This window comes from Sorex araneus, chromosome 3 (genome assembly GCF_027595985.1).
Source record: "Sorex araneus isolate mSorAra2 chromosome 3, mSorAra2.pri, whole genome shotgun sequence".
NCBI classification, from domain to species: Eukaryota; Metazoa; Chordata; class Mammalia; order Eulipotyphla; family Soricidae; genus Sorex; species Sorex araneus.
The window spans coordinates 138,144,648-138,170,248 of record NC_073304.1 but is presented as its reverse complement, the minus strand read 5'-3'; the positions used below and the strand labels follow the sequence as shown (position 1 = coordinate 138,170,248).

Genomic DNA, 25,601 nt, shown 5'->3' with positions numbered 1-25,601 from the left:
AAGGAAAAATAATGAATCTGAAAGTGATTTCTTTTTTTAAAAAAGGAAAGTAAAATCAATTTGGTATTACTTTAATTTTTTATGATTTACAGTGGGCGTTCTAATGCCCAGCAGGTACCATTTGACATTTTCATCTCCAGTGCTGTGAAGAGATTAGCACTTACTGGTATTGATTTAAGCTAGGAATTATACTAAGGCTGTCATTTTTATGGAAAGCACAATAAAAGAGATTAGAAAGAAATTGCCAAGTGGCATGGCTCTAATCAATTGTAGAAAGCTTTCATTGGGAATTTGCAATTTTACCAAGCAGAAAGTTAACATTCAGGATAAGCAACAGAAAGTGAAATTCACATCAAGACTAAAAATTGAGGTGAGGTCTAAACCAACCACATTACAAAATAAGACATAGGCAAGAGTTTAGCATCGCTTTCTAATTTTCCTTGAAGCTTGAGAAAAAAACTTATGTACAAGAGCATTTAAAACATACCATCAGATCTCACCCTCTCCCGCTGCTGGGACAGCCACACAACCCGTAGGTGCAGGCCGTTCGCCAACACCGCCTTGCCCCCACCCCAGGTGTGTGACCCCTCCACTTACAGCACGGATGGGGGCGTGGCCTCCACAGCAGGGGTTTGGCTTCTACTGTAGTGGGTGTTGCCCCCGCTGGGGGGCTGGGGGGCAGTGGCCACTCATTTCCCCCATTTCCGGTAATCTGGAATCACATCTCAATCTTCATCACCTAATTCTGGGAGGAACATCCTAGCTCTCTCAAACACTATAGGCCAATATTCCAATATTGGAATAGCTCACTAGTCTATTCCAATTTCACCAAAGTATTGTGAACACAAGAAGCTATACAAGCCCAATATAAGTGATCACATCCTTCGAAAGCTTCACTGGAGGCGCCACATAAGGCATAGAGGAATACCTGAGAGGTAAATTAAAGGAGGACATGAAAGAAACAGTGGAACGGACAGCCAAGAAAATACAAGAAGAAATGAGAACAGAAATTGGAAAGCTATGCACAGAAGTATCAGGAATAAAGGATTCGGTAGATAAAATAAAAATCTCAGTGGGTGCCCTCAATAGTAGAATGGCTACAGCTGAAGACAGAACCAGTGAGCTTGAAGATGAGCTGCAGAAAGATTACAGGCAACAACAAACAATGGGAAAAGACCTCAAAATAGCTCTAGGGTGAATCAGAGACCTAGGGGATGATTTCAAGAGGAACAACACTAGAATCATTGGAGTACCAGAAGGACAGGGAGGAAACCTCAATGAAAAAGCCACAATTATAGAAATCACTGCTGAAAAGTTCCCAGATCTGGAGAATGCAGACATCCAGATCCAAGGAACCCGAAGGTTGCCAGCTAAAAGAGACCCTAATAAGAATACTCTAAGACATATAATAGTGGGGCTACTGTAAGACAAGAAAAACTCCTACAAGCACAACAAACCCTTACAAAAGATGGCCATGACAATAATAGTGAAGGCCATTTTTTATTAATCAAGGGATATGTACATCAGGAAAAAAATAACGCTTCTAAACGTATATGCGCCCAATGAGGAACCTGCTAAATACTTACAAAAACTGTTAACAGACTTTAAGGAGGACATTGCTAGCAACACAATAGTAGTTGGAGACTTCAACATCACCTTATCACCTCTGGAAAGATCAAACAAGATTAAAACTCAACAAGGAAACACTGGCTTTGAATGAAAAAATTGAAGCGAGAGGGCTAATGGATCTATACAGACTTTACTTTCCCCTCCACCCCTTGCCCCCCCCCGCAAAAGAATACACATTCTTTTCCAGTGCACATGGAATATTATCTAGAATAAACCGTGGGCTGGGCCACAAAACATATCTTAACAGAATCAGAAAGATAGACATTGTATCAACTATCTTTTCAGACCATGATGCACTGAAGATAGAAGTTAATCATGTACAGATGCAGAAAACCAAATCTAACACCTGAAAATTAAACAACTAAATGTTGAACAACAAGTGGGTCAGGAGAAAAATCAAGGAAGAAATCAAAAGATACCTGGAAACAAACAAGAATAAAGACATGAGCTACCAGAACCTGTGGAATGCAGCTAAAGCTGTGTAAAGGGGAAAATTTCTCAGGAAGGAAGAAAGGGCCCACAGAAAAAACCTGACTTCACAGCTCAAGATCTTAGAAAAGGACCAACAAAAGGAGTCCAAGCCAGGCAGAAGGAAAGAAATAAATAAAACTTACAGCAGAAATTAATGACATGGAAACTAATTAAACAATGCAAAAGATCGATGAAACCAAGAGCTGGTTCTTTGGGAAAATAAAAAAGATTGAGAAACCACTAGCAAGACTCACAAAGAAAGAGAAAGAGAGAATCCTAATAAACTGAATCAGAAATGAAAGGGGACATCACAACAAAAACCAAAGAAATTCAAAACATCATCAGAGACTACTTTAAAAGTCTGCATGTCACAAAACAAGAGAACCTACAAGAAATGAATAAATTCCTGGATTTCTATAATCTCCCAAGGCTGAATCAAGAAGATCTGGAATATCTGAAGAGACCTATTAATATAAAGGAAATTGAAACTGTATTCAAAAGTCTTCCCAAAAACAAAAGCCCAGGTCCAGATGGATTCACTAGTGAATTTTTCCAAACATTTAAAGAGACCTATTGCCAGTTCTTCTTAAGCTTTCCCGGGAAATTGAAGAAACAGAAACTCTCCCAAATAGTTTCTATGAGGCTCATATCTCCCTAATACCAAAAGAAAAAAAGACACCAGTAAAAAAGAAAACTACAGGCCAATATTCCTGATGAACATGGATGTGAAGATTCTCAACAAAATATTAGCAAATAGAATTCAATAACTCATCAAAAAGATCATACACCATGACCTAGTGGGATTCATCCGGGGGATGCAAGGATGGTTTAACATTCAGAAATCAATCAATATAATCAATCATATCAATGAAAGAAAAGATAAAAATTATATAAACATTTTATATAAATTTTTTATATATTCTGTTTTTTATATATTCTGTTTCTGTTTCTTCAATTTCCTGGGAAAGCTTGAGAAGAACTGGCAATAGTTCTCTTTAAATGTTTGGAAAATTTCACTAGTGAATCCATCTGGACCTGGGCTTTTGTTTTTGGGAAGACTTTTGAATACAGTTTCAATTTCCTTGATATTAATAGGTCTCTTCAGATATTCCAGATCTCCATCAATAGATGGAGAGAAAGCATTTGACAAGATCCAGCACCTACTTATGATGAAAACTCTTGCCCAAATGGGTATTGAAGAAACTTTCCTCAATCTAGTCAAAGCCATCTAGTACAAGTCGATGGCAAGCATCATCCTCAACAGGGAAAAACAAAGAACCTTCCCTCTAAGATCAAGGATGAGACAAGGATGCCCATTCTCACAAATTCTGTTCATTATAGTACTGGAAATACTTGTAACAGATGTTAGGCAAGAAAAAGATATCAAGGGTATTAAATTAGGAAAGAAAGAAATCAAGCTCTCACTATTTGCAGATGATATGCTACTATATTTAGAGAACCCTAAAGCCTCTACCAAGAACCCCCTAGAAATAATAGACTTGTATAGTAATGTTGCAGTTTATAAAACCAATACCCAAAAGTCCATGGCTTTTCTATATGCAAATAATGAGAGAGAAAAGAGTGACATGAGAAAAGCAATCCCATTCACAATAATGCCTCAGAAAATAAAATATCTCAGAATCACCTTAAATAAGGAGGTAAAGGACCTGTACAAAGAAAACTACAAAACACTACTTCACGAAATAAAAGAGGACACGAGGAAATGGAAACATATCCCCTGCTCAAGGATTGGGAGAACTAACATTGTCAAAATGACAATACTTCCCAAGCACTGTACAGATTCAATGTGATCCCCATAAAGATTCTTATGACATTCTTCCAAGAAATAGAACAAACATTCCTGAAATTTATATGGGACAATAAGCCTCCATTAATAGCTAAAGCAATTCTTGGGAAAAAGAAAATGGGAAGAATCAATCTCCCCAACTTCAAACTCTACTACAAAGCGGTAATAATTAAAACAGCATGATGCTGGAACAAAGGCAGAACTGCAGATCAATAGAACAGGGTTGAATATTCTGACCCCCCCTCCCAAATATATAATCATCTAATCTTTGATAAGGGAGCAAGAAATGTGAAGTGGGGCAAGGAAAGTATTTTTAACAAATTGTGCTGGCAAAATTGGACAGCTACACGCCAAAAAAAAAAAAATATGGGCTCAGATCTCTACTTAACACCATGTACAAAAGTCAGATCAAAATGGATTAAAGACCTCAACATCAGACCAGAATCCATAAGGTACATTGGAGACAAGGTCGGCAAAATCTTCCACGATATTGAAGCTAAAGGTATCTTTGAAGATGGCATGCCACTGGCCAAGCAAGTGAAAACAGATAAACAAATGGGACTATCTTAAACTAAGAGGCTTCTGCACCTCAAAAGAAACAGTGACCAAAATACAAAGACAGTCTACAGAATGGGAAAGGATATTCACCCAATACCCATCTGATAAGAAGTTGATATCAGGGATATACAAGGCACAGTTAAACTCTACAAGAAGAAAACATCCAACCCCATCAAAAAATGGGGTGATGAAATGAACAGAAACTTTCTCAAAGAAGAAATACAAATGGCCATAAGGCACATGAAAAAATGCTCTTTATCACTAATCATCAGGGAGATGCATATCAGGACAACAGCAAGATATCATCTCACACCACAGAGACTGGCCCACATCCAAGGGAACAAAAACAACTGGTGTTGGTAAGGATGTGGGGAGAAAGGGACTCTCCTTCGTTGTGGGTGGAAGTGCCAACTGGTTCAGCCCACTTGGAAAATAGTATGAGTGAATCTCAAAAAATTAGAAATTGAACTCCCATTTGACCCAGCAATACCACTTCTGGGAATATATCCCAGAAAGGCAAAAAATTATAGTAGAAATGACATCTGCACTTGTATGTTCATTGCAGCACCGTTTACAATAGCCAAAATCTGGACAAAACCCGAGTTCCCAAGAACAGATGACTGGTTAAAGAAACTTTGGTACATCTACACAATGAAATACTATGCAGCTGTTAGAAAAGATGGAGTCATGAAATTTGCATATAGGTGGATCAACATGGAAAGTATCATGTTAAGTGAAATGAGTCAGAAAGAGAGGGATAGACATAGAATGATTGCACTCATCTGTGGAATATAAATAACAGAATAGGAACTAACACCCAAGAACAGTAGAAATACGGATGAGAAGTTTTGCCCCATGGCTTGGAAGCCTGCCTCACATGCTGAGGGTAAAGACAGCTCAGATAAAGAAGAGAACACCAAGTAAAGGGTGTTTGGAGGACCAGCTCATGTTGGGAGATGCGTGCATAATGTAGACTATAGATCGAACACAATGGCCACTCAATGCCTCTATTGTAAACCACAACACCCAAAAGGAGAGACAGAGAGAGAAAACAAAAGGAAATGCCCTGCCACAAAGCTGGGGGTGGGGAGGATGGTGGGGAGGGATACTGGGATCATTGGTTGCGGAGAATGGGCACTGGTGGAGGGATGGGTACTTGATCATTGTATGACTGAAATACAAACACGAAAGTTTGTAAGTATGTAACTCTATCATACGGTGATTCACTATTAAAAAAATAAATTCAAAAGAAAAAATTTTAAAAAGAAAAAAAAGAAGCATACCATTGGTGAAGCAAATACCCGCAGAATAAAGAGGCTGATATTGTATTTCAAGACAGTAATTGATAGTATGTTTTTAGGGTGAATTTATAGATAATGTCTTAGTACTGAAGTTAAAATGAATCAGCAAGGGTACATGACTTTTATTTGCTTTTGATTGATAAGGAAAAAATGCCAGTAAGTTTGACAGCGGTGAACTCAAAATTAATTACTGAAACTTAACTTTGGGACTAGGTAGACATATGACGAAAGACATTATTTTGATGGTAGGTAGGGATTGCCATAGAATAAATAATGAGAGTATGCTTAATAATTAGAGGGCACATGTACCAGGTGCTTTTTATTACATACATTCCATCTATTAATTCTTTTAAATATATTTTATTGTAGGATGAGAGAGACTGTGCAGGGGATGGGTGCTTGCCTCATTTCTTTGGCCCCCTAATTTTAATTGATTTTGACTGGATTAGCAAAACCATTAGTTCTTTTGCTGGTTGGCGCTCTTGTTAGAACCTATGACTTTTGTTAAACTGATGTTTTTGCACATGCATTAAAGACTTGTTTTGACCAGAGATTTACAAACAAGAAATATTGAGGAATCAATAATTTGATATCCACCTGAGAAAGAGGGGAATACTATGATGGAAATTTATTATGTATGTTATTTGATCTTATAACTGACATCTAGGATGCACATTAAAGAGCTGACTTTGCTTCTGGGTGGAAAGGTGCCCACCCTGTCTTCACTGGGGTTGAATTTCCCTATTCCAAGCCAAGAAAATGCTAATCTAAGGGGAAACGCTCTGTAACCATACTGATAAGATACCATCATATGCATGCACCCCACATTGCTAGAGCATAAAGCAAAGTAATAATGCGTTTTCCGGTGCTTGCCTAGCCATGATTTACTGTTCTGATAAACTGGTGTAATAAAGACCTACTTGTTCTCCCACCATTGATTGTTTTGTGTGCTTGAAGAGAACTCCCATTACAACAGTTTGGGCTCCCGCACCCCTCCTGTCCCGCAGGCATTGCCCAAGAGTGATCCCCGAATGCAGAGCCAGAGGTAAATCCTGAACAGTGGTATTGTCCCAAAACAAAAAGATTTTATTATTACTCCTGTAACATGGTTACAATATTAACATGGTGTTTATGCCTTTGGTGTACCTCCAGCACCATCAAAGTGCCAAGAACCCTTCACCACTGTCCATATGTCACTTATACTCTGCCTCTTTCTTCTGTGTCTCCATCTTAGCTCACCTTACACCTCTGGTTCCTCGCCACTGCATTCTGGTATTCTCATTTTCCGTGTTGATGTAGGCAGGATAGGGAAGGCCCCTTCCCAAGGCAATGACAAAGATTTCCTGGGAAGAAATAGCCCTGAAGTTGCTCTGAGAGCCTAAGACCCTCAGAAGGAAACAGGGAAAAACAGGAACCAAGGCCCGATAAGACCCTCACTCATCTACAGCAACAGACCCAGAGAAGCTCCTGCAGAAACAAAAGGCCAGGAAAGGAATTTCAAGTAGACCATCACTACTCCCAATGCCCCTGGTAACCCAAAGCAACAGACTTTGACTTAGGTAGAAGCCCCACATGGGGGCAGGTCGGTGAAACCCTATAAAGGCCACCTTGAACAAAGGATGGGTGCAACTATGCTGCCCGAGCCCATATGCTGCCTGCGTCCTTGAGGCCGAGCACATGCAACCCCTGAGCACATGTGTCGCCCTCATCTCCCCTCTTGAGATGTGTACTTTTATGCTTTCCTGTCTAATGCTGGGGTGTGTGTAGGGTCTCTCTCTGCCTTCGGAGAAGCCCAGGCTCTCTCTTGAGCACCTTACTCTCAACTCTCTCCCACTTCCTCCCCCTCCTTCCCTTCAAAACATCCAAATAAAAACTATGTAACTTCACTGCTTGTCTACTCCTGAAATTCCTTTCTGCAAGGTGAGACAAGAACCCAGTAACCCTGGGTCTGGGGTGGCAGAGGCGGGTGGGGAGAAAGTGACCATTTTTCTCCTCCCCACTTCACATGAGCCAGTGTGGGGCCCACCGACATCAGTGTCACAATCATTGGATACTACCTTGCTTTATTCCTTTATATGCCACACAAAAGTGAGATCAACAAATATCTCCTTCTCCCACTAACTTTTTTCCACTGAATCTTAAGCCTCAAATTTCCAAATAACTTAAAAGACAAGATTCACTTTTTCTTTTATGCAATTGGTATTTGTGTACATGTATCACAATTTATTTTAGTTTTCTTTTTTGTTGTTGTTTTTGGAAGCACTCCTGGCAGTACTCACGACTTTCTTCTAACTTTGTGGAATTGAACAGATGTCAGCCATATGCAAGGCAAATGCCTTAACTCTTGTTCTCTCTCAGGCTATACCACAATTTCTTTATCCATTCATCTGTTGTTGGGCGTATGGGTTTTTTCTGAATCTTGGGTGTTGAAAATAATGCTGAAATGAACATAGGTGTACATATATACTTTTGAATAAATGTTTTTGTATTCTTGTAATAAGTTCAAGAAATGAAATCAACTGGCTGATAAGTTGATTTAAATTAAATTTAAATTATTTATTTATTTAAATTATTTATTTAAATTATTTTCTGGAAGTTTTCATATAATTTTTCACAAAGGGTTATTTAGATGACATTTCCACCTATAGTGAATGAAGGTCCTCTTGAAGCTGCATCCTGCCAATACTGGTTGTTTCTGTTTTTTTTTTGTGTATAGCCCATTGTCACTGTGATTTTCATTCTCATGATAATTAGTGATGATAAACACCATTTCATATGCTTACTGGAAGTCTGTAAGTTTTCTTTGAGGAAATCTCTGAGTCTGCTTAGCTTCTTCCCAAATTTTTAAGGGGCTGATTGTGTGTATGTGTGCTATTGTTGAGTTTTCTAAATGACTTATGCATGTTGGATATTAGTCCTCTGTCAGATGTATGGGAAAGAAATATTTTCTCCCATTAATGGAAAAATATTTTGATTTTAGTTATTTCCTTTCCAATGTACAAACTTTTTATTTGGATGTAATTCTATTTGATCGTTTTGCTTTTATTTTTTCTGCCAGAGGGTTTCAGTCATTGAACATTTCTCTTTGACCAATATTACAGAGTTTCTCATGTAATTTTACTTATATATTTTATGGCTTTGGTTCTAATATTTATTTAGTCCAATTTAATGAATCTTAGTGTAGGATTGAGATAGGTGTTAAGTGTCTTTTATTTTTATTTTGAATGTGGTTGTTTGTTTTCCCAGAACTATTTTATTGAAGATGCTTTTCTTCATGTAAAACTCCCAGATCTCCTGTTAATTAACTGCTTGTATAGAACAGGGTTTACTTCTGGCTTTCAATTTTACCTCATTGGCCCGGAAGCCTGCTTTTATTCTAACACTACACTGTCTTCTTCTTAGAGCATGTTTATTTTGCTGGGATCAAATCCAGGGTCTCACACATTCAAGGTCAGTGCTCTACTTGTGAGCAGCATTTCCAGCCCCTATAATAAACCAGAAATGCAATATCTTCCACCTTTTTTTTCTCAATTTCTTTTTGTTGATTTGTTGAGTTTTATGGTTCTCTATAAATTTTTGTTATGCTTCTTTTATGTCCTTGAAAAATGCCATTGGAATTCTGATAGGTATCAAAATGAATCTGTATAATACCTTGGGAAGTATGATCTTTAAACTGTTAAAATGCTTAACCCCCGAATGTATGATTTACATTATCTTCACTTCTGTTTTAAGTAGTGACGTAAAATTTTCAATGTCTAAGGTGTTCACTTCCTAAATTTATTCCTGGGTATCTGCTGTTTTGGGATACTATCTTATCTATTTTTAATATTTTATTTTTATTTTTAAAATCTGGGGGTAGGGGTCACATCCAGCAGTGTTCAGGGCTTACTCCTGGCTCTGTGCAAGGCAGTTACCCTGCTGATATACTATCTGGCTCTGGTAATTATTTTAAATGTTTTTTTTTATTTCTTCCTGTTAAAGTTTTTTATCTGCATATAACAATGTAAAAGAGTTTTTGTGTTGATTTTGTAACCTGCTATTTTATTCGTTTATTTTTTCTAAAATATGTTTGGTGACATCTTTAGGGCTTTCTATATGTGTTTTTAGGTTTTCTAAACACAGTAATAGCTTAATTTCTTTTACAGTTTAAACAATTTTGATTTATATTTCTTTCCTAATTGGTTAGTGCTTTCAATATGATATTGTATTGTAGAATAACATTGGTTTGTCCTTTCTCTCTTGGCACAGGGAGCTTAGGTTTACTGAATTACAACCATCACAGTGCACCCAAGGCACTTCCATTCCTCTGTGTTTATCTTTAAGATCTCCTTTTTGTTCTGCTTCCCCTATCTGTTAATGACCTATACCCCCAAATCAGAACCTGTGACTTGTAAGGTCAGATCCTCCTCAGGACTCTGGATTTTGCATTTCTAAGTGAAATACTGCTTTTCTCTTTCCCTTATGTCCTTTGCATGGTTTACTTTAGAGCAATGTCCTTTTTGTATAGACACAGAAAGACAGTTAACACTATGCTTTTGTAACTTGGGAGTTAATTGACTCCAAATAATATTTACTTCTGAGTGTCTGTCATATTTACTTGATTTAATCTTCAGTTGCCCTTAGTTCCTAGCACCCCAAAAGGAGTGTCCCAAAGAAGGGACTTAGACGGACCCAGCACAAGCTATAAGCTACACGCATTGAAACAGGACAGGCCAAGCACCATAAAACTTAGAATAAGTTAAGAGCATGGTCATGGACAAAGTGTCACGACCCAAATAGAAGTAACTGGACAAGGACACTGTTGCGGTTAGGAAGGGCTAATCTAGCCTGAAGACTGTAGTCTGGGATCATAGCAAGATGTCCCCAGGAGAGCCACCCTTTAAGCTTAATATATCTCTTACTGTGTCCATACAAAATGACTATAAGGATTATTAAGAAGTAAATTAAATGTGGCTATTTTAATGGTTATGGACTAAGGAAAGGAGAACTACACCCTTAGATGAAATTCCACCCTTGAGCAGATCTCCCAGCAGGATGAGATCTTCATCTTAGCAGAGCTTCCCCGAAGGAAGGGTTCTGATATGTTGATATATTGTGGCATCTGATCTATGGATATTTGCTACTCCAAAACTCCGAACTCCAGGGAACTGGGTCGATTACTATGGCAGCGAGACTGGGCATGGGAGACTAGCGTGGAGGAAAGTAGGAGTTGGGAATGAGGGGCAAGGGGAAAATGGAATGGGGCATGCAGTGAGATTGGAATAGGGGCGAGGGAGAATGGAATAAATGCGACTGATCACCAACCAGTTTGTTGGCTCTGTTCCCTCCTTCATGCATCTGCTGGTGGCAGCAGTGGGCTGGGGTGGGAGAGGGAAGTGGCTCATGGCCACTGAACTCACATGGTGAAAGAGCCCACACTATTATTGAACACATTGAATAATGGAAAAAAGCAGACAGTTTTGCTTTGTGTACGATCTTACAGAAAAGGTTTTTGTTTTGTTTGTTGTTTTGGCTATTGAATATGATGTTAATTGTAGAATTGTTGCATATGGCCATTGTTTTTATAAAAGTTTCCTATATATCATCTAATTTTTGTCTTCTTTTTAATTTAAGCTATCTGACACATTGGATATATCGAATCCATGGAATGAATTTCCTTGGATCATGGTGTTTTATTCTTTTGATATATTGTGGAATTTTGTTTGCTGGTTTTTGTTGAGAATTTTTCACACCTATGTTCATTAGGACATTCCGACAGAGGAACCCAGGTAGGTATGTGGGACCCCTGGTTGAGATCTCCAAGCCTGCTCGGATCAGGACTGAGTTCCCCCCCACCCCAGATCCCCAGTTTTCTAGTAGCTTGGCAGTCACACCTACAACCCTCCCTGCTCTCCCCCCACCCCCCGCGAGACTATAAAACAAAGCTCCAGTAAGAGAGTGACTCAATTTTTTTCCTGGACTGTGCAGTTGTGAATGGACATATTTTATATCACCTCTTTATTAATTTTTTATTATTATTGATTTTTCCCACATGGCAGAGCCTGGCAAGCTACCGTGATGTATTTGATATGCCAAAAACAGTAACAACAACGTGCTCTTCCTTTATCTGGAGCCAGCAGACACCATTGGGTTACACTAGCGTGCGACAGGGAGAAATGAAGACGTTACTGGAGCATTACTCGTGCCCACTCAAGCAAATCAATGAACAATGGGATGATAGTATACAGTGATACAGTGATGTTCATTAGGGATATTATTCTATAATTATCTTTTTACAGTAATGACTTGGGAGGATGTCTGATTCTAAAAGTGTATTTCTTCTAGGTTCTATAACAGTGATTTAAAGTTGTTCTAAGTAAATTATTTCCATTCGGAGAATTTATTCATTTTGAAAACTTTTTTTATTTCTTCTTTGATTTATTCTTTCACCTTGTACTTGTTCAGTAGAATCCTAGTCAGTCTTCAAATATTGAATTTTTTCATATTTTCTTTTATTAATCTATACATTTATAGCATTGTCATCTGAGAAAAGACATTATTTTTATTTTATGAATTTATAGGATTTTTTATTTTGGTGTCCCAACATGTGGTTTCTCTTGGAGGATACTCCATTCTACAGAAGAGTGTCTATTTAGGTTTTTTGAGGGGAGCGGAAGTGAGTGTGAGGAGGGAGGTCATGTGGAGAGCCTTGTACATACTATTACTCCAGGATATTCCTGCTTCTCATTTTGGAAATTGTTTCTTAACTGATTTTCTGCCTTGGTGATCTGTCCATTGATAAGAATGGTGTGTTGAAGTTTCCTTCTACTATTATGCTGCCATCAATATATCATCTCAAGTCTTTTTTTTTTTCCGCTTTTTGGGTCACACCTGGCGATGCACAGGGGTTACTCCTGGCTCTGCACTCAGGAATTACCCCTGGCCGTACTCAGGGGACCATATGGGATGCTGGGATTTGAACCCGGGTCGGCCGCGTGCAAGGCAAACGCCCTACCCGCTGTGCTATCTCTCCAGCCCCAATCATCTCAAGTCTTTAGTAATTACTTATTAGCATTTTTATGCCCCTTCATTAGCTACAAGTATAATAAGAGTTCAATTTTTTGATGTGTTCATCCCTTGATCAGTATATTATAATCACCACTATACCTTTTACCACTTTTAGTTTGAACTCTATTTTTTCTGATATAATTTGGACATTACTGCTGTATAAAGGTTAGCATTTATCTGTGTGATTATTTTCCAGGATTTTACTGTGAGCCTGTGCTTCTTTGTTGGAGTTCAAGTGTATTTTTTTTATAAAAAGCAAAATTTGGGTTTTGTTTTCTGATCCATGCAGACATTCTCTGCCTTCAGGCTGGTGCATTCAATGCATTCAATCCACTCACATTTAGAGAAATTATTGCTACAAAGAGATTTGCCATTTTTCTATTAGGATTTCAGGTAATTTTCTTGTTTTTTTTTTTTTTCATTTTGACTTTGTCTCTGGATTTTTTTAAAATGTAGGAGTACTGCTATTTACTCAGTCATTGATTAAGCTGATTGAACTGGGCATGAACTCCTCATTACTTTTTTTTTTTTTAAATCACTGTGAGATACAGCTAAGAAAGCTTTCATGTTCGAGATTCAGCCGTACAATGATCACACACACATCCCTCCACCAGTGCACACTTTCCACCACCAGTGTCCCAGTATATAACCCTACCACCCATCCCAGTACTCACCCTGCCTCCATTACAGGGAATTTCCCCAATATGCTCTCACTACTTTTGGGCATTGTGTTTGCTTGAATTTTCCCACCACCATTCAAGCCTGCCCGCCAGGGCCAGATGCTAGATCATTTATTGTCTGTTGCTCATTTTGAAAAATCTTGGTTGCTATGGTCATGTGCTTCTGCAATCCTAGATTGTAAATGGTTGGTTCTGGAGACATTTCTGTAGGACACTAATCCATTTTGGGATTCAACTGGGAGTCTCTGGACCAAGGCTGTTGGTGCACTAAGGTGACGCCCAGAGGCACATTGTGGGTGTGACAGCCAGGCTGATGAGCAGGCGGGTGCTAGGGAGGGACAGCCTAGTGCCTCTGTCACCATGCTGTATGGAGACTTAATCTTGAAACCTGCATACCTAGGCCTTGCTTTTGGAATCTCTTGGCTGCCAGGATTCCATCTGGAGTAGGTGGGGAGACTGCACCTGCTCCATCCGGGCTGCCCTGGTGAAATTGGCTCTGGAGCGATCTCTGCTGGAGAGATCTCTGGATCTGTGGTGTCTTCCAGGACTTGCTGCTGCGTCTCTGGCTTTTGATATCTTTTGAAATTTATTTATGGGTCTCTGAAGCAAGGCTAGTAATGGAGTTTACAGATTGGTGCTGGAGTTGGCTCGTGGGGGTGACTGCCAGTACTTCCATGTGTATTGGGAAGTCGGGGGAGGAAGCCCACCCCAACTCTGAGAAAGCCTGGAGATTTCAGTCACAAAACCCGCATATCCAAATTTTCAGCAGATAATATCTTGGTGAGGTCCGTCCTGAGACGGTGGAGTCAGGCCAGGGGGATAGCGGCTATTTTAGACTGTGGAAGCAAGTGGCTGCCGGGGATTCTGCTTGGGCAGCACAGCCCAACCTGCCTCCCTCCAATTTATCCCAGTCTGTTCAGCCATGCACAGGTCCGAGATTAACTGTGGCTTTTGGTTTCTTTCAAGATTTACTTATGGGTCTCTGAAATAAGGCCAATAAATGAGTCTGTATAGCTGAGCCGGAGGGGTTTGTGGGAGTAGCTCCCACATACCTAACTTTTGACCATTTAATTTCTTGGTAAAATTGGTCCAAGTTGTTGGGGGCTGGCCAAAAGTACAAAGGCAATTTTGGGGTATCAGGAACCCTGAAGGAACCATCAGGCTGCTGATGTACTTGCCCTTCAGGTACAGGTTGACCTGTTGGCAGCATCTGTCCAGATTTTCTTTGTTATCAGCACATATCCTTTGAAAATGAGCTTTACTTGACTCTTCTTGATAGTTTTTCAGATGTGTTTTGGAGATTACTATGAATTTACATTTGAAGTTTCAAGTTTATTTCCTTTTTTAAATTTAAAGCAAGCAAGTTTGGAGTTTATTCTGAGAATCATTATCATTATTCTCCATATTTCCCCCAATTTTATAATTTTTATATATATTTCTGTTTCTAACTTAAGTTTCCTTATCTTTAATAGAAAACCGTGTTCTTGGGGCCAGAGCAATAGTATAGGTAGGGCATTTGCCTTACACATGACCAACCTAGGTTTGATTACCAGAATCTTATATGACCTACCAAAGGAGTGATCTCTGAGCAAAAAGTCAGGAGTAAGTCCTGTGAGCACCACCAGGGGTGGCCTCAAACCAAAAATAAATAAATAAATAAAAAGAAAAAAGAAAGAAAACAGTGTTTCTTGTGATTTCTTATACTCAATGCTTTTATTTATTTTATTTTATTTTATTTTATTTTATTTTATTTTTTGGGTCACACTCAGCAATGCTCAGGGGCTACTCCTGGCTCGGTACTCAGGAATTACTCCTGGTGGTGCTTGGAGAACCATATGGGATGCTGGGGATAGAACCCGGGTCAGCTGTATGCAAGGCAAATGCCCTCCATGCTGAATTATCGCTCTGGCACCTAGTCAATTCTTTTAAAGAATTTTTTGATCACTCCTTCATATATGAGTGATAACCTAGCAAGATAAATTGTTCTTGAGTTACTTTTTATTCAAGACTTTGAATATGTTATACTATTTTCTTCTAATTTGTTTGTTTGTTTTGAACCTGCACCCAGATGTGCTCAGAGACTGCTCCTAACTTAGTCTTCAATGGCTGCTTCTGGTAGTGTTTGGTGGATGATGTGGTGTTGGGGATCAGATCTGGATCCTGTAAAGTATAAGTTCCATCCCATGTAGATATTTTACCAACCAGTGATATTTTCTCTGTCCTGAAAAGTTTGTTTCAAAAAAATTCAAAAGAGTGAAGGCTAGGAATAATAGTACAAATAACTAGGTGGATCAAGTGTCATATTCACAAGATTAAGTTGGTGCTTATAGCTCTGAGCTTTTCTGAGTCTGGGTGACTTCTAGGGATTTGTAGTCTCAGCTATGGCTTGAGATGCTATAGCCACTGTAGCACCAAGGTAAAACTGGCCTGGCAGTGACTGAGTATTGTGGTCATGTGTGTGTCCATTAACAGCTGTTTGGTGAACTGATATTCATAGTGACTTGGGGGTTTGCATTTTTCCAGTATTGGCTGCAATTGTTGTGCAAAAAGTTCAGCAAACCTGTGTAGCTGTGGATGTTTGTATAGATCTTTGGCACCAAATCAAGTGGGCCTCTGCTGCTACTAGATGTGCTAATTCATGACTGTTTTCACACGTCTGGGTGCAGCTCTGAAAGGTAACTAAAGTGGAGAGAGTGGGGAGTAGCACAACTTCTGTTTCTATGCCATAGGTCTCTGTTGAGTTTTTGCAAGTTAATTGGGCTTTCTTATGTACACACTAGCTTCCCAGCAACTCAAGGTGCCCTTTCCACCAATTTAGAAGGATGCAGGCAGCAGAGCCCAGAGAATTTGGCTTTGTAGGAGGCCAAGAATGGCTGTAAGCCAGGTTTGTTTAACACTGCAGGTGGTGGTGGCAGTGGAGGGTGGAGGGTGGGGCTGGGAGACTAGGCTTTAAATTGTTAGACAATTAGGATCTCCATCACTAGGGCTTGGCTGACTGGTGGCTGCTCTTCAGGGGTACACAGAACTGTTCACAAGCTCATTGCTAGCTGCTAATACTTTGAGATGGCAGAGTTGCTAGTTGGTCTTTGGTTGATTAACAGGATCAGTCTGCTTAGATCTTTCTCTACTGTAGACAAAAAGTTAGGGCTCATCTATGGGTCACTGCCCCCAGCTGTAGCCTGGGGCAAGTGTAGTGCATTGCCTCCCACTAGTCCCAATCTCTTTCACAACCAGTGGGTGCAAGCAAAAGGCTGTCTTCTGTGAAACCTATGTGGTTGGCACCCTTACTCCTGCTTTAGGGTGGATATTTAAGTCTAATGCTGATTTTTGACTAGGCAATTTTTTTTCTCATTGCAAAGACCTGAGGATGCAGGCCCTGCTTCATTTATCTCCTCCTTCCTGTGATACTCTCCTTAGCTTTGAAGTTCGCCATAGTTCTATATTTCACAGTGGTGAATCTTCCAGAGATGACCACTTCATTGTCCAGTGGATTTCTCTGCAAAATCCCCATGTGGGAATCTGTGCTTAATTTGGTGTTTCTGTACTTGTTTATGTTGGTACAACTTGAGCATTCTGAGATCTTTCCCTATTTGTCCATCTTAACCCAACCTCTTGGAGAGGTATACCCTTATTACTATCCTTTCCTTTATTCATCAGAAAGCAGACGCAAAGAAGTTAAGCAGTTTGCTTGAGAACCACAGCTGGAAAGATATAAAGTCCAGATTTTAACATAGGTCTATATGATGCAGTTTATGTAAACAAATTATTTTGGCTACTGTCATTAGCATTAATTGTGAGAATCAACAGCAACAATCTCTCTGAAAATTTGGAAGGGCCTTAAATTGGATATAGTTTAGCATTGCAAAGAGTGTTTCAAATATACTGCTTCTACTACTGTCTTGGAATTTTTAGAACAAGAAGTTTATTGATTGTTTAATTTGACCCCTTCAAGCAATAGACTTCTATTTCCCTTTATCTAACCCACAGAAGTAGTAATATTAACTTCCCTACAGAGTACTAACCAGGTTGTTGCATAAAATTGAATTATCAGAACACTGCACAACTATAGTGATATAACTATTCCAATGTGAATCCTGCTGGAATAGAGGATAGCAGATCAGGCACTTGCCTTAAACACAGCCAACCCATGTTTGGTCCCTGGCACCACATATGGTCCTGAGCAGTGTCATCGTGATCCTTGGGTATAGAATCAGGAATAAGTCCTGAGTATTTCTGCGATGGCCCTGAGAACTAAGGACTAAAACCCCAAACAATATGAGTGCTCTCTCTGGAGCTGTGTAATATGGAAACTCTGAAAGTACTGTTGCATACATCCTAAAACTGTCATTCACTGAACCTAACACTTTTTTTTGAGAAGTGAAGGTAAGTAGTATACTCTCAGAGAGAAAAAGGAAGTTAATAAAAAGGAAGACCTTTATAACTATGAAAAGAGGCTCAAACCCCTTGAGGAGGAAGTAGTGACAATATTTCTGCATGAGAGTGAGGCAAGACATTAACATATGGCAAGATTGGGTTGTTAGACACAGTGGAGAAAGGGGGGGGAAGCAAAGCTATTTTTATCATATTTTGTTCACAGCAAGAACCCTGACCTTTCTTCCAAGCTAAGCCCTTTATAAACATACAAATGGCAGTCATTTCCTATAAAATTACCTATCGAATCAGTGGTAGTTAAAAATACTGCTTAGATTCTTATTTTTCCCATGTAGGCAAAGAACATCAATTTTGCCCAAAGTATTAAAATTTGTATTTTTTTCTTCTTTCTTTCTCCTTTCCCTTTATATCCATTTTTTCCTTCTACTTTGTACAAATATTGCATTTGAAATTAATTTTGTTGTGAAATAGAATATATATACAGAAAAGGCATAAGAGGTAATTGAACATTTTAAAAAATTACTGTAAGCCTTTAAGTAACTGAAGTAACTGCCACACAGACCAAGAAATAGATTGTTACTGCTTCTGGGTTTCACTTCTCGTTCCAATTACATTCCCCTTCTCTTACCTTAGTATGACCATTCTCCAGGCAGCTGGGATAATCACTTTCTTTCTTTCTTTTTTTTTTTATCCCAGGTGTGCAGGACCCGGGGCTGAGATCCCTAAGCCTGCTCGGATTGGAACTGGGCCTTCTCCACTTCCAGTGCTTGGCAGCCACACCCACAAACTGCGTGACATCTAATAGCCTTGTTCTCCCTTTTAGAGAAATGAGAAGCTACCAAAAGTCTATTGCCCCGCGGGGGAGCCTTGCAAGCTCTCCATGGTGTATTCATATCCCTAATACAGTAAAAGATATATACATACCTCTCAGAGAGGCTGGCAAGCTACCAAGAATAATCTGCCCGCACAGCAGAGCCTGGCAAGCTACCTGTGGTGTATTCGATAAGTCAAAAACAGTTAACGATAGGTCTCATTCCTCTGACCCTGAAAGAGCCTCCAATTGTTGGGATGGGGTAATCACTTTCTTGTCAAATTTATATTTTTTACCATTTAAGGCCTGGAGTGATAGCACAATGGGTATGGTGTTTGCCTTGCATGCGTCAGACCTGGATTCGACTCCTCCGCCCCTCTCGGAGAGCCCGGCAAGCAATTGAGAGTATCCCGCCCACAGGGCAGAGCCTGGAAAGCTACCCATGGTGTATTCGATATGCCAAAACCAGTAACAACAAGTCTCATGTTGTTAATGGAGACGTGACTGGTGCCCGCTCGAGCAAATCAATGAACAACGAATGACAGTGCTACAGTGCTAACATTTAAGAATGCATCGCCTAAATTAGAACTCCGTGACTTATTCTATTTTACAATCTTCATGTAATTATATTGAGGGGTTTCCTTTTGAGTTTGCTATGTTTTTCTGAATGATATATCTTGAAGATCTGACCACATTGTTGTGGATTATGTCAGTCAATTTATTTTTATTTTTCTATAACTTCTGTATTAAAACTTTCTCTACAAATAACAAGAAAGTAAATATTTTAGTTCTTTGAGACCACATACATTCTTCACATACTTGTCTCATTGAACATAACTTACCAATCTTCACTCCACTGAATTGTCCCAATCACTGTATCACTGTACCACTGTCATCCCGTTGCTCATCGATTTGCTCCAGCGGGCACCAGTAACATCTCCATTGTGAGACTTGTTGTTACTGTTTTTGGCATATCGAATAAGCCACAGGTAGCTTGCCAGGCTGTGCCATGTGGGTAGGATACTCTCGGTAGCTTGCCGGGCTCTCTGAGAGGAACAGAGGAATCAAACCCCGGTCGGCCGCATGCAAGGCAAACACCCTACCCACTGTGCTATCGCTCCAACCCGAATTGTCCCAAATGTTTAAATTTTTAGATCTAACCATGAGGGGTATTTTGTTTTTACTCTCTTTCGTATTACAAACATAATATTATTTCTAGTCAGTTATCACTAAAATTATCTACACATTCATGTCTTTGATTATTTTATATACTACTTTATTTCTAATTACTTTTTCTGCTGACTCTCTCTTATAGTGTTTTGTATTTATCTGTACCTATTTAACTTTGACCTTGTGCTGGAACATCATATTGAAAAACATATTTAAAATAATTTTTTATATAGAATGAATTTCTATTTCTTGCAAAGACTTTGTAATGACTTCCAGGAGCCTATGGACATTTGTCAACAATTTGATATTTGATTCTAATTTTAGGATTTGAAAATTTCTGAATAACTTGGAAGACCTGAAGTTAGTCAAAGTAAAGGGAATTCTACCTTTATTTTATTATTATTTTTGGAATTAGAATCTTAAAAAAATTGTCAATGTTTTACTGTGGAGGCATAGAACTCCTTTATATGCAGCCTGAAGATATTCTTTTAAAGTGTAAATCAAATTATTAGCCTTGTTTTTTAAATTGTGAAACTGACCATAAGACAGAAATGCCATCGGGTACTGAATTGACCTAATCACCTCATTCCAGGGAATCTTGGTCCAATGATTCCTTACTTTTGTTAGTTTTTGGACCTTTTAACATGTATTTTTCATTTTCCTGCTTTAGGTAGTTCATTACCTAATTCTAATTTAGAGAATAAATACCTAGTCACTAATTACTAGAAACAGAAAAAAATCCTAATTTAATTTTTCATTTAAAAATATGAATTTTAAATCATTTTTTACAAAAGAAATTAAAAAAAAAAGTTATTCTGATAGAATGAAACCCATAAAACAAAATGCAGTATTAGGCACTTTATATTCACATGACCTGTTCTAGGAAATTCCTTGTTCACAAATTGTTTTATTTTTTCTATAAAATATAGGTCAATTGGTTATAGTTTTATAAAATAAATTTTTAACACTAATAAAAAGGCATTATGTAAAATCCCCATCTTCTGATTATTATATTAATAGGTTTTTCTCAGCCTTCCTCTGTTTATGAATTCAATAAAAGAATCTGGTCCAATGCATGATTCATCTCATGCTAGTGAATAAAAATATCACTGGATCTTGTTTTGATTTATTACTCAATGGAATTAAACTACCACGTAAACTTGGGATCTCATGTAAACCCCAAAATACTGGGAACTCCAAATAATATTATGACTGCTCTTAACAATTCCGGGTATTTTATAAAAGGCTTATAAACCCCTCAAGTTTGAAAAGAGAACATGATAAATCAGCTAAAACTTGATTCCCAAAAAAATTGCAAACAAAGCTTCCTGGGCACTTGTCTTCCATGTGATCAGATGAGAAGAACAAGGAATGACAGATGATTCACATTAGATACTACTTTTTAGGTAGATAGATATTGTGACAAATTGTATTTATTAATTTGTAATAGTTAAAAGAAAAAATACAAAAGAAAAAGTAAGATAAACCACACCACTGAGAGCAATAAAAATATCTTGGGGATATAAGGAGAAAGGACACAGCAAGCATGAATTTTGTTCTTTCTCATTATGCTTTCTAAAATCGTCTTTCTCTCCATTTCACCCTGGGGATCCATGATCTCTGGTACATAATAGAAAAGGCTGGAAAACGAAGGTTTCCACCTCACATTGGGCTCTTAATGCATCCAGGATGAACCAATGTTTGGCTAAAAAAGCCAATTTCCTGGTAATAGAGTCCTTATGGCTTTTTCTCTATGTGTTATATAGTCAAACCAAGGACGGAGTGACTGTGGGTGTAGGATGACATTACTTTGTCCTCTCCCCCCTTGCCACGAGGAGCTTGTCCTGGTTTTTCCCTGAATTTAGGCTTACCCCAGTCTCACCCATCAAGATGTTCCCGAATCTCTCCCATCCCTTTGTTTAGCTGTAATCACTTCTCTATGCTCTCTTCCCCAAAAACAGTTAATCAGCTTCTCCCTCTAATCTGACTCTGCTAATTTGTACTTATAAGTTAATATTGCCTTTCTCCTCTCCTTGTGCCTTTTGAATAATTTACTTTAAAGCAATGTCCTTTTTGTATGGACATTATGATGTTAAGATATTATGAATATTATGAATGCTTATATGTTTGCTGGATGAGAAGAGGAGAAACACACTCATGGGACTCCACCCTTGGGTGGATCCTCCTGCTGAAAGAGAGTCAGTCCTAGGAGAAGCATCCCCTGAGGGAAAGGAACCTTACCCTATTGATTGTGACCACACCTATGTATATGCCCCAAACCCCTCATGCTGGGGGAATTTAACTAGGCTGTAAGAGTGGGTTGGGGGGTCAGATCCAGAGATCCCGAGAGAGATCGAGAGCTGGGAGAGAAGCAGAGAGAGAATGAAATAAACTGATCGAGCAACCATTTTGGCCTTCTTCCTTCCGTCGCCTGCCCCTGACCGACAGCACACACAGCAGTTCCAGAGGGCTAAACGTGGGTGGTGAGAGAGAGCCGCCCTGAGAGCCCGCGAGTGCACACGCCCCTCGGCGTGCTTTAGTTTTTTACATGTGGGAACTTTAAGACTGCAATTGTTAGGCAGAAATAAAAATGTGCAGTGTCATTTTTGGTTGGCCAGTAATTAGTAAATAAAAGGAGACTAGATTTGAACTCATTAAGATGCCCCCACTTCGCAAGACTTGCCGGTGTGACTGGCCAACTGGCCGGTGTTCACTATACTTTGTGCCCAAGATTGTGCTGGATGCCGGAGATAAGCGCCCAGGGCTTGACATTTAGAAACTTATCATTTAACTGTGCAGCCTAATGCCCCACATTCTGTGTTGTGTTCTGTCATTTCACTAAGTAGGAAGCTTTAAAGAGGTAGTTATCACTCTCCCCACCGCCCCCCACAATGGGTTTGTCACCAGAACACAGGTGTCATGCAAACCACAACTAATGCAAACCAAAGTGGGAAAGGAAAAGACTCACATCAGCATCATCGTCATCAAACATGTAGACTCCAGCAAGTCCACCACCTCTGGCCACCTCATCTACAAATGTGGCAGCATCCACAAGAAAATGATGGAGAAATCCCAGAAGGAGGCTGCTAAGGTGCAAGTACATCTGGGTCCTGGGTAAGCTGAAAGCTGAACTGAGTGTGGTATCACCATCAATATCTCCCTGAGGAAATTCCAGACCAGCAAGAATTATGTGACCATCACTGATGCCCAGACTTTATCAAAAACACGATTACAGGGACTTCTCAGGCTCACTGCTCTGTCTGGTTTTGCTGCTGTTGTGGGTGAATATGAGGCTGGTATCTCCAAGAACGGACAGACCCTTGAGAACGCCCTTCTGGCTTACACAGAAGTGAAACAACTCATTGTTGGTGTTAACAAAATGGGTCCACTGAGCCACCCTAGAGCCAGAAAAGATACAAGGAAATTGTTAAGAAAGTCAGCCCCTACATTAAGAAAATTGCAGCAACCCTGACAGGGTAGCATTTGTGCCAGCTTCTGATTGGAATGGTGCCAACATGCTGGAGCCAAGTGCTAACATGCTCTAGGTCAAGGGATGGAAAGTCACCCATAAAAATGGTGTGCCAGTGGAATGACACTGCTTGAAGCTCTGGATTGCATCCATTCCACCCACTTGTCCAACTGACAAATGCCATGTCTGCCCTTCCAGGATGTTTACAAGATTGGAGGAATTGGTAACTGTCCTTGTGGACCGAGTTGAGACTGGTGTTCTTGAGCTTGGTATAGTGATCACATTCTCTCCAGTCAATGTTAAAACTGAAGTTAAATCTGTTGAAATGCACCATGAAGCTGGTAGCGAAGCTCTTCTGGGGACAACCTGGGCTTCAATGTCAAGAAGGTGCCTGTTAAAGATGTTGGTTGCAGCTGGGGCTGGAGCGATAGCACAGCAGGTAGGGAATTTGCTTGCATGCGGTCAACACCCGTTCGATTCCCAGCATCCCATATGGTCCCCTGAGCACCGCCAGGAGTAATTCCTGAGTGAGAGCTAGGAGTAACCACTGTGCATCTCAGGGTGTCACCTGAAAAGCAAAAGATAAAAAGAAAAGGATGTTCATCGCAGCAATGTGGCAGTTAACAGCAGAAATGACCCTCCAAAGGAAGCTGCAGGCTTCACAGCTCAGGTGATTCTCCCGAACCATCCAGGTCAAATAATGCTGGTTATGCACCTGCGTTGGATTGTCACACTGCCCACATTCCTTGCAAGTGTGCTGAGCTGAAGAAGATTGATCTTGTTCTTTTCTTGGGAAGAAGCTGAAGATGGCCCCAAATTCTTGAAGTCATGTGACTCAGCTATAGTTGATATGGTGTCTGGCAAGCCCATGTGTGTTGAGAGCTTCCCTGACTACCCTCGTCTGGGTCATTTTGCTGTTTGTGATATGAGGCTGACTGCTGCTATGGGTGTCATCAAAGCAGAAGACAAGAAGGCAACTGGAGCTGGCAAGGTTACAAGGTCTGCCCAGAAAGCTCAGAAGGCTCAATAAACATTATCCCCAGTACCTGCCACCCCAGTATTATCAGTGGTGGAAGAACAATCTCAGAACTATTTGTCTCAAATGACCATTTAAGTTTTTGTTTTTACTGATTCACTGTGAGATACAGTAACAAAGCTTTCATGTTTGAGCTTCAATCATACAGTCATCAAACACTCACCCCTTCAACAGTGCACATTTTCCACCACCAAAATCTTCAGTATTTCTCCCCCCCAACCTATTCCACACCTCACCCTGCCTGTGTGACAGACAATTTGCACAATACTCTCTTTCTCTACTTTAGTTATCTTTGATATTTTGAGACTAGTCCCACCATCCCTCACACCTGCTAAAAATGCAATGCTACACAATGTGTTTTGTATTGCTTGTTATGGACACAGTATAATGCTGTGCGGCTGCGCCCTATAGAATTTCTAAAATTTTAACAATTAGGGTTCAAAGAGATCCAAGTTGCTCCAGTCCAAGGTTCACTTGTGTTGACACGGTCATCTTTTTAAAATAATTTTTAAAATTTTTAAATGAGTCACCGTGAAGTACAGTTACAGACTTACAAACTTTCGTGCTTACATTTCAGTCATACAGTGATCGAGTACCCATCGCTCCACCAGTGCCCATTCTTCACTACCAGTGATCCCAGTATCCCTCCCACCACCTACATCATCCACCCCACCCCCACCCCACCTCTGTGACAGGACATTTGCTTTTGCTCTCTCTCCTTTTGGGTGTTGTGGTTTGCAATATAGGCATTGAGTGGCCATCATGTTAGGTCTATAGTCTACTTTCAGCTCGCATCTCCCATCCCGAGCAGGGCCTCCAAGCACCCTTTACTTGGTGGTCCCTTCTCTATCTGAGCTGCCTTTTTCCCCAACATGTGAGGCCAGCTTCTAAGCCTTGGAGAAATCCTCCCAGTACTCTCTCTATTATTCTTGGGTGTAAGTATCCCATTTTGCTACTTTATATTCCAGAAAAAGTGCAGTCTTTCTTTGTCTGTCCCTCTCTTCCTGACTCATTCTACTTAACATGATACTTTCCATGTTGATCCACTTATAAGCAAATTTCATGACTTCATTTTTTCTAACAGTTGCATAGTATTCCATTGTGTAGATGTACCAATGTTTCTTTAACCAGTCATCTGTTCTTGGGCACTTAGGTTTTGTCCAGATTTTGGCTATTGTAAACGGTGCTGCAATGAACATATAAGTGCAGATGTCATTTTTACTGTACTTT

The 25,601-nt window shown here is 39.7% G+C and overlaps 1 pseudogene; it reads left to right on the top strand.

Annotated features, from left to right (window-relative positions):
- The first annotated feature begins 22,801 nt into the window (after positions 1-22,801).
- Positions 22,802-24,365, top strand: LOC101557350 (elongation factor 1-alpha 1-like; annotated as a pseudogene).
- Positions 24,366-25,601: the final 1,236 nt, after the last annotated feature.